Below are 14,700 nucleotides of genomic sequence, written 5' to 3' on the forward strand. Positions count from 1 at the left end.
CTTTCCATTAAACCTTTTGACAAAAAAAAAGTAAATAGTAGAGCTTCTCCAAGCAAGCAAAGGCAGGATTGAGTTGATGACCATTAGTTCGAACATTATGTGATGTAATAGGGGTAACTAATTTGTGGAACAAGTAATGAATCTTCAAAAAGATAAAGAACAACTAGTAAACTAATTTATGCAGTTTAACTTTGCACGAGTCACAGTGCTGAATATGATATTTGGTAACCATCTCTATACTCAGTGTATATTGCAGGCTTCTATGCATTCCAAACCTTCATTCTTCTGTGATAAAACTGTTAAATTACCATGATTTCTAACACATGGAAGTAAACAAACGAATCTGCACATTTATTTGTACATGCACACTGCGCATTGGACATCTGCGCATCTATTAATCACCACACCAATGTTTCAAAGATTGAGCCAGAGGGCAAAATGGTCAATTACATATTTCAAAATACTCATCTGCTTATACGAACTTGGCCCAAAAACTGTACTAATGGTAAATATACTGACAGAATAGCTATGAATGAAAAATTCTGAAGAAACGAGGGACTTATTTGTCTAATAATGTGGTGTAAGCGTGTGAAGTGATTTTTCAAATTTGTCCATGGGGGTAAAGTATATCTTACCCCTTTCTAAACAATATGAGGTTCCAAATTCCAATAACAACAGAATGCTAAGCAGAAATACAGATTTGCTGCAGAAATTATTTAAAAGGAACAAAGTCAACACTAATTTGCGAAATCTTAAGAAACCTGTATGCTTCACTAACTCCACTAACAGATTCCCGATGCAGGAAATGAAATATACCTATATGGCATAAATTGCAAAGAAAACCACAGAGACTAAAAGTCAACAATGGATACAAAAATGAGGAGAATTCAGTGGAAATGAACACATCGTTTGAAACAAGTAAACCGTTATACCTCCATAAAGAGCAACTATGTTTATATATGGAGGTGTACGAAAGAGTTCAACTTCAAAATGTACAATCAACTTCAAAATGTACAACAGGGCCGAAGACCCGGGAAATGATTTCACCTTGCTACACATAACAACCAAACCAACTAGCTCCATCAAAAAGGTTGGATTACCATATAAAGCACCTCTAGCAAAGCTTCTATGTCTGCATCTTCATATCAAGGACTTCCTCACATAATTAAGGAGCACAGTGAATTCCCAAGTCATAAGTCCAAACTTAACTCAATTCATAGACATTATGACATTTACCTCATATATATGCCTCCCCCTTTAACCCCTCGATTGCAAGCTTGAGTTGGTAATATTTGATCTTTAAAGGGTCAAATTTATCCAACGAATTGCCAGCACTGAGATACTCGATGAATTTGACGGTCATGATTCCACAAGAGGTATTGTCGGGCCAATAAGTTCGGAAATTAGAACTGCAGTTATGTACAATGTCGATAAACTACACTAAATTCAAAAAGCTTACCCATCCCGTTGTTGTGGCACATCTCCAATGCTGCAAATTGTGAATGGCGTAAACGTTGACATCTTCATCCCCTTTTGCTTAACCTCTTCAACCTCAGAAGCGTCATAAAAGTGCATCTCATATAGCACCCGTGCCAGCGTATCGCTAATAGGGTGCAGATATTTAACCAGCTTCGAAGTGGAGGTAAAAGCAATGTAGGAGTCATACACAGTTGCAGTATGTCTGACGAAGTCAATTTCGATTGCAAGCTAGTGGGACCCTCGAAGATTATATGGAAAATAGGCCTTTCGGACTTTTGTCCAAGCTTGTCCATACTCGTGTTGCCACGTACTGAGCACATAGTGATGTATGTTGTTCAGGTTACTGGGTGGAAGGTGAATGGTATTGAAGCAGCTACCTTCTTCGATCCTCGTTTCTTGGCAGGCCCTTTGACCGGCTCTGGAAATTGGTGCAAACATTGAACTGAAGGCATATTATAGAATGACAACCAGAAGCAAATGAAGCAGTGAATGTAACATGGTAACTTGTTTACCTGCAAGCAATAGTTTGCCGTTGTCTAGTGAGTTCCAAATACCAACGGATGAGAGAGTTGCCTTTTCCGGATGAGAAAGGTTGCCATGTCAAGGTGCTGGAAGTTGGCGTATATAATATGAGCCCAGTTTCATACAAATGTACACTTAACAACGGTGAGAAAACAATTGAATTATCGTAATGAAGTAGAGCTTTGTGTATTCTTACCCTTGAGCTAATCCATTCCGTATCATCAATCAGTTTGTAGAAAAACACAAGGCCCACTGAACAAGATTCCAGCTGCACCTCTGCACTACAATAGGCAAACTTGCAACGGTGAATTTTGTACTCATCTCATAATTCTGACTTGGTAAATGATGATAAATACACACATGTATATTAAAGAAAACTCTACATTTTCTCATTGCTATATGACTACACACTGCAATAACATGAAGATTAGATTTTGAAGGTAAACAATCCTAACCTGATATCGTTTTTCCAGGCAGTGCAAAACTCTATTAATGCCTTCACATCTTCAATGGGTAGGGGTTTTGTTGGATCAAAACATGGCGGGGTTGCAGCTGCATCCGACACAGTCGTCGTCCTTTTCTTCCTTCAAGGATCAGTAAATGGGCTTAACAATGTCTGCGCCGGGCGCTTCTTTCTGCACCATTTACCTTCCACCTCTTGTTTTTCAACACTCGCACTACCTTCTTTATCACCAGCCACACTAACTTTGGGTATGCTTGGAGGATTCATCGGACCTCCCGATGGCATACTGTCGGTTATTTTCCAATCTTCTAACAAAAACAACAGTCTTTTGCAGATTTCGTTGCACCTGGCCACATCTTCTGGGGTAGGCAGCTTCTCGGATTCTGCCTACTCAACTGATTCATGCACTTGTATGTGAGGAATTCAAGCGGCCATTTCTGCCTCTTGGACTACCATGGTTGCAGAGGGTTCGACTCCGTCATCGGGGACTTTTGCTTCCATTGCTGCTGGTTCTATAGGCAGACTAACATATTCATGTAATAGCGACATGCCATTGTCACCTCCTTCATTCATATGAGGACTACCGAGTTCCTCATGTCCTTCCCCACCTTCGTTCAACCCACCATATCGTTTTTTCAACTCCTCTATCTCCAACTTAAAATAGTGTTCGATTGATTGCTGAAATACTCCACACACTTTTTATTTTTGCAGACTCCTTCCGTACCATTTCTTCCAAGGCATGCACTCTGTTTCGAAGTGCTTGATTTGAACTGGCTAAATTGGCCAATTCATCCTTTGTCCTTTGAAAGTCAGGCTTCAAAAACGTAACTCAGTGGACGGGACTTTACCTTGCATTCAGTTATAATGCAACTGTTATAATATTTCCAAATATAACCCAAATACAGCTACTGTTTTCCTATTGTATTTTGACGTATATATTGGAAAAAGGTAATGCTTACCTTAGAAGACGTCAGAAGGGTAGCAGTTTCGTCAATGTCATCATCTTTTTCTTCTACAAAGGCAGAGGTGCTGGTTTTTCCTTCGGCGTCATCGCCAAACAACTCAACAATTTCTTCAATCTCCTCAACACTGTCACCCCAAGTCCAATAGGGCTGCTGCTTGTCAATTACTGTTGGCCGGAGAAGTTGCACATCAACGTGCAATTTACACATACAATATACATATCAGTAAACTTATTATATTTTCATATGCCTAACATTATCATTAAAAACATAACTAACCTCACGGTTCTAAAATACTTGGCTCATTAGCTCATGAAAACAACCCGAAGTATTGCTCCTCCAATGTAGGCATTCTCTTCGTGCACGACCAAATGCAGTTCAGCTAACACTGGAAAGACCTCATAAGCCCAAATCTGATTTGATGAAGAAAACGTCACTCATTGTAAACAAATAAAATTTAACTTAAACATGAATGGAAATTTTCTCACCTGAAGTGCAAGGGCAAAAGTGACGCATTTGTCTTCGCATAAGACACAGCACACCATGGATACTTCACAAACTCTTCAACGTCTTCCGCCAACTTCAAATATCAATGTGGACATGCTTTTCACTGCCCAACAACACACACCAATCCAAGCTTGAATACATCGTCCTCATTAGCGCAGTCGACGAAGGCTTAATTCCAAGAGGTTGACAATTTTATCCTTGCAAAAGTACTTCCTTTTCAATGAGCAGTTCTCATTAGTGGCAATCAGAATGAAAGGAAGGTTTCCACACCTTAACCCTGTGACGACGCAAAATTGCTGTGCGGTGAATTGGATCACCTTATTGCCAACGATGAATTTTATCCCGTTCACTTGGGAAACTGTCTTTGGATCTGCCTTCCTCAACAACAAGCCGTGGACAAATGGCGAAGTCCACTTAAGGTCCTCAATCAGTAAGAGATGACCAAAACAACTCTCTTCAAACCTTCGTAATTGCGGTCTTTGTATGGGAAATGTACAATGTCTTTCCCTGGAACTTTTCTTCCTTAGCAATCATCAACTTAATTGGAGAAACCATATTTCCCTGCACGCCAATATTATACAAATAATTTCTGGCCGTTGAAATCTAGACAATAACAAGCAATAAACAAACAATAAACAAGCAGAGTTTTTTAATAGGCAGGAGATATATCAGTCACACACGTACAATATAGACAAAAGATGGAACCATATCACATATATTAACAAAAGAGAGAACCATATCATAGATACATATTGCCAAATCCCAAAGGAATATATGATCATGAAACCAAACAAGATCTGGGAAAATAAGAAGAAATGTACAAAGGGCGAAAGACAAAGAATAAAGACAGAAGTCGGTATTTTATAAGCAAGCAAACTCTCCTCGGTTATGTTGTTTAGCTAAACAAAGTAGAAATAGGAAGGAAAATGTCAATGTTCCCTCATTTACAAGTAACTCATCTCATATGTCACACAATGTACAACATTTTAAATGAAGAAATCAGTATTATAGACTATTAAGCAAAAAATAAACAAAAAAAACAGAGCATAAACAAAAACACAGCTATTTACAACTCACTTACTAATTCAAAGGCTCAAAGCCAGTTAGAAAATTATCGTAAACAAAAAAATAGTGCTGGTTATAACTCTTATATCAGTTAGAACTGTTCAATAAGCCAATTGAGGTTAGCTGTAACTATAATAGGATAGGTGCAATGTAATTGAACAAATCAGAATATCTAACTTCTTAGCACCTCTTGTCCCTATAACCACTCTGTCAAATTTGTGCTTAGAATGGGGTCTTCTTGGACACAAAGACTAATAACTAGCTGCTAGCAATACCAATATCCTATGATCAAAGAGTAGCTGTTGAGAATGTATGCATGTCGTTTTTCTATTATAAATCAATTGTTCAAAAATATTGCATTGAAATTCATAATTAAGTTCACATATTCAAAACAAAAAACAAAAAACAAAAAAACAAAACAAACTTAGCACTTATCAAGAGCCTATTATTATATCATTGAATTCAAAGAGCCTATTACCCCACTATTGTATTCAAACGAGCATTTTTTATATCTAAAAGAACATTTTGCTCTGCAAAGTTGTGTATTTAAGGAGCCTATTGCTCTGCATTTGAAGTTTTTTATGCCACTTTTCAGCACAGGTCATGCACTCTTCAAACCAGCTTGACCAAACAAATAGATTATAGAACCATATAATCAGAAGAGAAAATAAGCATGATACAATGATGTACCTCCACAAAAACCGCAGGAATGAAATATCCATTTATTTACTTTAACACTAACCAAAATCATAGATATGAAACCAATCTCAAAACCATATCAGATGACCCAAAACAAAACCCATCACCCAATCCTTAGCTAAAATCACAATCACAATAAAGAAAAACAAATTAGGGTAATCTGAAGCCTAGATCAGATATCTCATCAATTCCAAACCCTAGACCCTAGAGAAACCCCTAAACCAATTTTTTACAAACCCATAAACCCTAAACCAATTTCAGAGCAACCCCTAAACCCTAAAACCCTAAACCAATTTCGAAGAAACCCCTAAACCAATTTCATACAAATCCATATACCATAAACCAAATTCACAAAAACCCCAAATTTCTAAGAAAAGGAAGATGAACAGTACCTCGTGGATGTGAACCGTGGAGTTAAGCTTGGATGGCTAAGGGAGGAAGACGAGAGAGAGTGACACGAGGGAAAGAGCTACGCAAGAAAGCTGAGCGACAGAGAGAGACAGAGCCAAGAGAGTTGAGAGAGAACCCAATTTCTAAAAAAGTGATATGGGTGCAATCAGTCGACAATAAAGATGTATTTATAAGTGGTAGTTTTAAATTTTTTGGGGAGGGATGGTATTTTCACAAAAAATTATAAAATAGGTGATATTTTGAGCTATTTCCCAAAAAATATTTATCATATGTAAGAAGACTTACCTCCAAAAGCCTCCCCAATGCACTGCAAACCCATTCAAACACCAAATAAGGGTACAATGGGCCCCAGCTCCAATACAGTTTGTAATGATATTCCAGAATCTTGGGCAGGACGTGCATATAAAAGGGAAATATTATGTTTAAAAATCGAAGAATGAGTACTTGTTTCCTTTTTCAAGCATCCACTGTACATGAAACACACCAGAAGGTACAGCTGACCTGGCCCTACAGAGATTAGCACTTCTTTGGGATTTTTGCTGTAAGAATGCAAAAAAGTATGCATGTGACAAATCCAGATGCCTTAGAGCATTTCCACTTATTTGTCATGGCAAAGGGCGAGGGTGGGGTGGGTGCTAGGGCATACACTATTTGACAGGACCCGACCCAATTTTCGCTTTGGAATTCGAGCCAAGTCCTGTGCGTGTCCGACACCTGGCGAATGTCGGGCACAAAAGACCTTTTTACCGTTCTTGTTTCAAATTCTCTTTAAAATACCCTTAGACTTCTGCCGAAATTTAGGCAGAGTCTCCCCTGTATTTTGACCAATCCCAAAATTTTCCACCTGCTAAACAATCAGTAAATTCATCCCAACAGCCAGAACATCTCAAGTAACAGATCTCATCTCCAGTTTTCCACTAATACTAGATATCAGAGCATACTTTAAAGTTTTCAAGTTTTCAAAGATTTTCTACAAACTCTACCTTGGTGCGGAAGCTATAATTGGCACGGTAGTGGATCCCGCGTACTTCTACAGCCTGGGGGCAAAAACAGTTTGAAGATGTGAGTGGACCGAACATAAGAATTCTTGAAAACAGTTTAACAATCATAATAACCCCCACTATAAAAATTGTTAAATAAACTAAATACGTACATTCCATTTAAAGCCTTCTAAACTCAAAGCATTCCATGTAAATCATAATCAAGCTCGATAAATTTTATTCAAAAGCACTGAAATCAAAGCTTGTATAAAACACTGAAATCAAACTTGTATAAAAGCACTGTACTCAAACATTGTATAACTGAACAAAACTGTATAAATGTATCAATGCCCGAAAAATTGGAGAAGCTGATATAAAATAACTGAAAGTCATAATTAAATAAGAGAAAACCCAAAATACTTTGAAAATACCACCTATTTGTACCCCTGTCGTAACCGTCAATTCCCTGGCAGGTCTCGGGAGTCACACAGGCTACCCAAGCCGCAAACTGGCGAAATCAGGGGACTATGATCTGCCTGTCCCGCCGGCAGATTCCTCGATGACACCAAGTCGGCTTCGCGCTTTCTGGCGAGGATCGAGGGGAGACCGTAGTCAGCAGAGCAAATCTGGCGGTCTCACCGGGACACCAAGTCTGCCGAGCCGCAAATCCTGGCACTCACGGTCCGAGCGTCCCCGAAACTCGTGAGGCAAGTCAAGTGCACTTACTAACTGAAATCGGATTGGATGTCCGTAGACATCGGTCCAACTCTGGGTAATCACCAAAAATGAATGGGTACGAGGTGGTTTTAAAATAAATTCCTTTAGAAAAATTTGAATAATAACTGAAATCTCAAGTTGTGCTGCTGTCTCATCTGATTTCAACCTCAAACTCTGTTTCTATAACTTGTAAATAAGCAGCACAGACTTATAGAACTGTTACTGTACTGATCATGTTCAGAACCGTAATAAAACTTCCTCAAGATCAAATAAAGAAATTTATCCAATAAATTCATTTCAAAAAACTTATTTATATAAAATCAATATAAACTCATTTATAAAACTTATTTATATAAAATCACATCAAATCATTCATGAAATCTGATTTATGAAAGAAAGTCCGAGCTACTTCGACCCTTTGAAGGTCTCTTTTGCAATCCTGTCGGGCTCCTGGTGTCTGATTACCCATAAAGATTAAATTAATAGACTGCTGACTAAAAAGAATTTCAACTAAACCCCCTGCCCCCGGCTCCTAGAAATACGTGCATCTCCTTCCAAGTTACTCTTATGCCCTCGTTAGCTCTTTCAGACACTTGGACCAGTTTTGGTCCGACGCTCATCAATGGGTATATTGAGTGCGGCTCATCAATGGGTTTACGGTTTAGGCCCTAGTTCATTCAAAAAGAAGATGACGACGAGAAAGAAACAACGTGCCTTTCAAAAACAGGCAGTCAGGTGCATCATAATTGCACCGAAAGACATTGTAAGAAATTATTTTAAAAAATAATAACAACTCAAAAATAATGTATACAAAAAGGAAGGTATGAATAAATATGCAAATGCTTTGTGATGGGCTGTAGAAAAGGATGGTTACATTTGGTGGTTTTATTATGTTTGGTGATACGATATGTGGTTCATCTTAATCTTCATATATGTAATTGTTGTATTAATAATGCACACAAATTCATCTCGTAATCATCCAATTATTAAAGCTAAGTAAATGAAATGAAACAAAAGAAGAAGCCCAAAATGAAACAGAAACAACAATTTCTAGCACCCTTTTATTGCCTTTATATCACTACTATATCACCAACCTATCACTAGTTTATTTTGTTTTAGGCAGAAAGGAATTACGCACTTCCTCTGTTTTTCATTTTTTACCTCCGCTTTCGTGTAAGGAAAACAAAGAACACATGAATTTAATTTGGAATGGATAGCTTGCTTTCCATTAAACCTTTTGACAAAAAAAAAGTAAATAGTAGAGCTTCTCCAAGCAAGCAAAGGCAGGATTGAGTTGATGACCATTAGTTCGAACATTATGTGATGTAATAGGGGTAACTAATTTGTGGAACAAGTAATGAATCTTCAAAAAGATAAAGAACAACTAGTAAACTAATTTATGCAGTTTAACTTTGCACGAGTCACAGTGCTGAATATGATATTTGGTAACCATCTCTATACTCAGTGTATATTGCAGGCTTCTATGCATTCCAAACCTTCATTCTTCTGTGATAAAACTGTTAAATTGCCGTGATTTCTAACACATGGAAGTAAACAAACGAATCTACACATTTATTTGTACATGCACACTGCGCATTGGACATCTACGCATCTATTAATCACCACACCAATGTTTCAAAGATTGAGCCAGAGGGCAAAATGGTCGATTACATATTTCAAAATACTCATCTGCTTATACGAACTTGGCCCAAAAACTGTACTAATGGTAAATATACTGACAGAATAGCTATTAATGAAAAATTTTGAAGAAACGAGGGACTTATTTGTCTAATAATGTGGTGGAAGCGTGTGAAGTGATTTTTCAAATTTGTTCATGGGGGTTAAAGTATATCTTTCCCCTTTTTAAACAATTTGAGGTTCCAAATTCCAATAATAACAGAATGCTAAGCAGAAAAGTAGATTTGCTGCAGAAATTATTTAAGATGAACCACATATCGTATTAAGAATGCATAGAAGCCTGCAATATATTGAGAATGCATATAATGAATCTTCAAAAAGATAAAGAACAACTAGTAAACTAATTTATGCAATTTAACTTTGCACGTGTCACAGTGCTGAACATGATATTTGGTAACCATCTTTATACTCAGTGTATATTGCAGGCTTCTATGCATTCCATACCTTCATTCTTCTATGATAAAACTGTTAAATTACCATGATTTCTAACACATGGAAGTAAACAAACGAATCTGCACATTTATTTGTACATGCACACTGTGCATTGGACATCTGCACATCTATTAATCGCCACACCACTGTTTCAAAGATTGAGTCAGAGGGCAAAATGATCGATTACATATTTCAAATTACTCATCTGCTTATACGAACTTGGCCCAAAAACTGTACTAATGGTAAATATACTGACAGAATAGCGATTAATGAAAAATTCTGAACAAAAAAGACTTATTTGTCTAATATTGTGGTGGAAGCGTGTGAAGTGATTTTTCACATTTGTTCATGGGGTTAAAGTATATCTTTCCCCTTTTTAAACAATTTGAGGTTCCAAATTCCAATAATAACAGAATGCTAAGCAGAAAAGTAGATTTGCTGCAGAAATTATTTAAAAGGAACAAAGTGAAAACCAATTTGCGAAATCTTAAGAAAGCTGTATGCTTCACTAACTCCACTAACAGATTCCTAATGCAGGAAATGAAATATACCTATATCACATAAATTGCAAAGAAAACCACAGAGACTAAATGTCAACAATGGATACAAAAATGAGGAGAATTCAGAGGAAATGAACACATTGTTTCAAACAAGTAAACTGTTATACCTCCCATAAAGAGCAACTATGTTTATATATGGAGGTGTACGAAATAGTTCAACTTTAAAATGTACAACAGGGCTAAAGACCCGGGAAATGATTTCACCTTGCTACACATAACAACTAAACCAACTAGCTCTATTAAAAAGGCTAGATTACCATATAAAGCACCTCCAGCAAAGCTTCAACGTCTGCATCTTCATATCAAGGACTTCCTGACATAATTAAGGAGCACAGTGAATTTCCAAGTCTATAAGTCCAGACTAAACTCAATTCACAGACATTATGACATTTACCTCATATATATGCCTCCCCCCCCTGAAACCCTCGATTGCAAGCTTGAGTAAGTAATATTTGATCTTCAAAGGGTCAAATTTATCCAACGAAATGCCAGCACTGAGATACTCGATGAACTTGACGGTCATGATTCCACAAGAGGTACTGTCGAGTGATAGGTTTAAAAGCACACCACAAAGTAGCACACAAATATCCTATTGATTTTCCTTATCAACACTAAGATTTGTCAATTGTAGCATATGAAAATAAGGGTCTCTCCCCCAGAAGATTGTCTTATCTAACTACTTGGAATGTCACGAAAACTGGGCTGCTGTCCCTACTGACCAGGCACCAAAAAAATTATTATTACCCCTACTTACACTTATCTAGTCTACGAAATTTTATGCACAGATACTAGTCACGCAGAGCTACACTCACACAAATTTTTGGGATTTTTAGAGTTGATTTGCTATATAAATTAAATCGGACAACAACATCACAGAAACGGATTTTGAATTATAAGAACAGATTATATTTCACAATTAAGAAAATGAGTTAGGGGAGTACTAGCCATCGCCAAATAATCATGCAAACATGTTATGTTTCAATCAGATTCCTTTTATTTCCTGATGAAGATGCTCAAGTTGGCTCAATGTTAGAACTCAACCTATTACTCTTTCTTATGTAGTATGTTAAGAGAATGACGTTTTCAACTTAACTTAGTCCCTAGCATGCAATCTAGAATGGCGTGTTCATAGATTTAACAAGTAGAAATCATTAAGAACGAAAAGAGTTTGAGTCATCACAAGGCATCGTAAGTACTGGCGTTGTCTTACTTATCCTAGAAATTGATTCACATGTTAATCGCAACTAACAAGTACTACTCTAGAACATATGTAGGTCCTCATTCAACAAGGGCAGGCATACACATATTCATAGCATTAGAATCCTAAATATGCTTACTAAGTATGCATCCGTAGAAAACACATAAAGAATTCATCAACGAGACAAGTTGTGAAGCAATTTTCATCCTTTCATGAAAGAAATTGAAACAAAACGTCATAACACAGCTGCAATCATATCTGGGGCTTCAAAACAGCCCCTAACTACTAAAAATTTAGTTACACATTATTCTTAAATTAAACCAAAAGAAAGACATGAGTTTGGGAAGGTAAAACCGAAAAAAGAGAATGCCAAGATGTCCCCCCTCCTCCTATATCCCCAACATTCATGCCTTGCCTCTCTATTTCTTTCTCAAAGATTGCCCTCCTCCCAAACTTCCCCCAATAATAGCTATTTATTGATGACAATAAGTGAGAGAAAATGGTAAAACAATTGTAACTCTTTGGGTGACCTTTATGCCAATTACTACCACCTAATCCCCATCTTTAATTCCATTTCCTTAGATATTTGAATAGGTTTCCGCTGGCTTGTTCTTGGCTGCATCCGTTTTGGCTGTTAGATTTATTGGATTTATTGCTTTCATTGCAGTTACAAACTGCTCAGCCTTTTGTGAACCTTTTAGTGTTAAAACGGCCATAACTGCTTCCAAAAACATGATATGAACAATCCACGAAATGCTCCAAAGTATAGACATCTGTAGCTTTCCAAGCATATATGGCACGTTCTCTAATTCATTCTGAGCTGTTCGTAACTTGCTTCCAAAGTCAGCTCATCTGCACAACACTAGTAAAAAAAACCCCTTGCGCGACGAAAAACTATTCGTCGAACAAAGTCACTTTGCGCGATGGAACAAAAAACTTCGTCGCTCAAAGTATTGCGCGACCAAATTTTGCGCGCCGAAAAACAATTGGTAGCGCAAAGTCACTTCGCGCGACAAACTTTTGCGCGACGACAATACATCGTCGCTCAAAGCATTGCGCGACCAAATTTTGAGCGACGAACGACACACTTTTGCGCGACAACAATACATCGTCGCTCAAAGTGACTTTGCGCGACGAACTTTTGCGTGACGACAATACATCGTCGCTCAAAGTCTTGCGCGACCAAATTTTGCGCGACGAAGTTATTGTTTCGTCGCGCAAAGTAATTTGCGCGACAGACTTTTGCGCGACAACAATACATCGTCGCTCAAAGTGACTTTGCGCGACGAAATAGTAACTTCGTCGCGCAAAGTCCTTATAAAAATAAAAAATATATATTTTTTAAAATCTTTGCATGACATAATCCAAACATTTCGTCGCCTAAAGTAATTTATTTTTGTTTTTTATTTTGTATGCATATAACACTTAAGAAATTAAACAGTATATATATTTATTAAGTAGCTTTAAATTTATTATTTTAGATCGTATCGGATTTTTGTTAGAAAAATATATTATTGTTGTTCAGATTGGGTTTTTGTTAGAAAATATATATTTTAAATTGACGATCAAATTAGTTCATTGTATTCATATAGGGTCAAGGAGTGTAGCTGTAAAAAATCATCAAAATCGGAGTTAAAATAACCGTTAAATAGTGATTTTTCATTATAACCGTCGAAAAGTTTTGTCCCATTACTTGATCTCTGAATGTTTATTTTTTCCGATTTTTGGCGTATATGATCTCGAAGTATAAACAAACAAGTTTGACGGTTGGATCGTTGAAACTAGTTTTGGTGAATGCATATGCCATCAAAACAATATATTCACTAACAATTAAGAGTTTATTTATACGTTTGTTAAATATAACATAAGATTTTGTGGTATCCACTAGTGTAAATATTTTAAATTGAAGATCAAATTAAGTCATTGTATTCATATAGGGTCAAGGAGTGTAGCTGTAAAAAATCATCAAAATCGGAGTTAAAATAACCGTTAAATCGTGATTTTTCATTAGAACCGTCGAAAAGTTTTGTCCCATTACTTGATCTCTGAATGTTTATTTTTTTCGATTTTTGGCGTATATGATCTAGAAGTATAAACAAACAAGTTTGACGGTTGGATCGTTGAAACTAGTTTTGGTGAATGCATATGCCATCAAAACAATATATTCACTAACAATTAAGAGGTTATTTTCGTTAGATATAACATAAGATTTTGTGGTATCCACTAGTGTAAATATTTTAAATTGAAGATCAAATTCAGTCATTGTATTCATATATGGTCAAGGAGTGTAGCTGTAAAAAAAATCATCAAAATGGGAGTTAAAATAACCGTTAAATCGTAATTTTTCATTTATAACCATCGAAAAGTTTTGTCCCGTTACTAGATCTCTGAATGTTTGTTTTTTCCGATTTTTGGGGTATACGATCTTGAAGTATATACAAATAAGTCTGACGGTTGGATCGTTGAATGGTGTGTGTATATATATTTATTTATTAAGTAGCTTTAAATTTATTTATTTTGTACGTATAACACTTAAGAAATGGAATAGTATATATATTTATTAAGCAGCTTTAACCTTATTTATATTTTAAATTGTAAAATAAAATAATTTTAATTTTATTATTCATAACAATTATTTTTATAAATATTATGTTACGAACCAATTTTTCGTCTCTCAAAAGTTTGCGCAACCAACAGTTTGTCGCGCAAAACTCTAAAAATTTGGACGGGTACCAAAAATGGGACGCGGGATTTTTTAAAAAAATAAAAAAAATTTAGACTTTGCGCGACCAATATTTTTTGTCGCTCAAAACTTTGCGCGACCAATATATTTTTTTCGTCTCGCAAAAATTTGGGCGGGTACCAAAAATCGGACGCGGGAATTTTTTTAGACTTTGCGCGACCAGTACGTATTTTTCGTCGCGCAAAAATTTAAAAATTTTGGTGGGTACCAAAAATGGGGCGAGGGGATTTTTATTTTTTTTAAATAATTTTTTTAGACTTTGCG

Source organism: Prunus dulcis, chromosome 6 (assembly GCF_902201215.1).
Source record: "Prunus dulcis chromosome 6, ALMONDv2, whole genome shotgun sequence".
In the NCBI taxonomy this organism is placed as follows: domain Eukaryota; kingdom Viridiplantae; phylum Streptophyta; class Magnoliopsida; order Rosales; family Rosaceae; genus Prunus; species Prunus dulcis.